We start from the raw sequence: 2191 nt of genomic DNA on the forward strand, positions 1-2191 counted from the left end.
GAGGTCAGGTGAGTCAAGTGCATGGAACAAGAGAGGCACGCTATTTTTTGCCAAAAAATGGTGCACTGAGATGGCTGCATGAACAGGTGCATTGTCATGGTGGCAAAACCAATCCCCCATCTGCCACAAATGAGGCCTTTATTGTCACACATCTTTTCTGAACCTCTAAATAGAAAACTTGATTAGCAGTCTGACCTAGTGGAACAAACTCCAAATGCACTATGAGTCGACATTTTTGTCCGTTTGGGAAGTTGATGGACATCCACAATGAAGTTTTTCATCAATCAACATTTCACCTTTTTTGAAATGAGAAAGCCATTCGTATACTTGAGGTTTTTCCCATAGCACTGTCCTTATAAGCTGTGTTCAACATAATAACAGTTTCTGTGCCATTTTTCCCAAACAGGAAACAAAATTTCACAGCCATACCCTGTTCTCTTAAATCAGCTATCACAAAAAAAGAGGTCCAAGCAAAACTGCTTTCACGAAAAAATTCACTGTGACCAGAGAGACCCTTCCCAGGTGACGCCTCTGGGTGCACCAATCCACGAGGGACAGTTTTATCCTGCCCTTCAGGCTGGCTCTGAGTCAGCATAGACTGGATGGAAGTGAGTTTGGATATTTTTTCAGTTGCGTGGTTTAAAATCAGGAAAAGTGTGCACCAGGGTTGTATCCTTTTACCACACATTCTCAATCCATATGCTTAGCAAATAATCCCCAAAGCAGGACTGTGTGAACAAGAACATAACATCAGTAATGCCAGAAGGCTCATTAACAGCCTGTGATATGCAGCTGACACACCTTGCTTGCTGAAAGGAAAGAGAACTGGAGTACCTACTGGTGAAGATCAGCCTCTAACCTTCAGTATGAATTACATTTCAACTTAAAGAAAACAGAACCCCAGAGCCCCAGAGTCAAAGCTGGTCCCTGTCCCATCCCAGCTATCGCCCATCGCCTTATTCTTTTCCAACATGGCAGGTGCAGCTGTGTCCTTCATCAACGACTTCTTGGCAGGTGGAGTGGCTGCAGCCATCTCCAAGATGGCGGTAGTGCCCATCTAAGGGTCAAGCTTCTGCAGCAGGTTCAGCACGCCAGCAAGCAAATCACTACAGAGAAGCAGTCCAAGGGCATTATCGACTGCATGGCTCATATCCCCACGAAACAGAGTCCTGTCCTTGTGGCGTGGTAACCTGACCAATGTCATCCAATACTTCCCCACTTTTACGTCTCAACTTTAACTTCAGGGATAAATACAAGCAGATCTTCCTGGGTGGTGTGGAATAGGGGACCCAGTTCTGGCCTTGCTTTGCAGGGAACCCGGCATGGGGCGGTGCTATGGGGGCCCCATCTTTGTGCTCTGTGTATCCTCTTGATTTTACCCATTAGTGTTTAGCAGCTGATGTGGGCAAAGCTGGTGCTGACCGGGAGTTCAAAGACCTTAGTGATGCCTGGATAAGATCTCCAAGTCTGGTGGGATGAAGGGCCTGTACCAGGACTGTAACGTGTCTGTGCAGGGGATTGTCATCTGCTGAGCTGCCTTCGGCTTCACTGACACCACAAAGGGAATGCTCTGGACCCTAAGAATACTCACATCTTTGTCAGCTGGATGATCGTGAAGTCCGTCTAGGCCATGGCTTATTATAAAGAGACTTTTCCCCAGCTTTGTCTCCCCCAAAGACATGCCAAACATTAGGGGCTTTTTGCCAGCATATGGTGGGAGGTCAGATGCTTAGAGACATCCTCCCTAAAGGCAGTCAGTTGCCAGACAGCTGTCTGGTCCCACCAAGGTAGGGCACACCCCCTGCTGCTAAGGACAATGGGCTACTTCTCCATAAAGGCTTGGGACCATTAGTTTGGTTCCTGTAGGTGGGGGTGACACCATACTGATAATGGTTTCTGTGGAGATCCAGAGAACAGGTCAAACCTGCTCAGTGACATCCAAAGTTAGACTGCCATTCTGAATCATTCCTGCATTCAATATCATTGCATGGCTGTGTGAGTCTAAAGAGGAATTTATGGACTGGTATTGACATAAGGGGTAATATTGGACTTAAGGACTTGATCTGGACTGGGCTGTGATGCTTTCTTAATGTACAATTGCTCTTTTATATAAAACTCCTTTTTAAAATCATTTTATTGGTGGCTCATGCAGCTTTTATCACAACCCATACATTCATCCATTATGTCAAGC

The 2191-nt window shown here is 46.1% G+C and overlaps 1 protein-coding gene and 1 pseudogene across 1 annotated transcript in view; both read left to right on the forward strand.

Moving 5' to 3' along the window:
• ALG14 (ALG14 UDP-N-acetylglucosaminyltransferase subunit) overlaps nucleotides 1–2191 on the forward strand; it is a 144914-nt gene that overhangs the window by 107897 nt on the left and 34826 nt on the right. The window lies entirely within an intron of this gene.
• Nucleotides 972–1627, forward strand: LOC105978316 (annotated as a pseudogene).

This window comes from Echinops telfairi, unplaced genomic scaffold (genome assembly GCF_000313985.2).
Source record: "Echinops telfairi isolate 266 unplaced genomic scaffold, ASM31398v2 ScPeMD7_443;HRSCAF=831, whole genome shotgun sequence".
Classification (NCBI taxonomy): domain Eukaryota; kingdom Metazoa; phylum Chordata; class Mammalia; order Afrosoricida; family Tenrecidae; genus Echinops; species Echinops telfairi.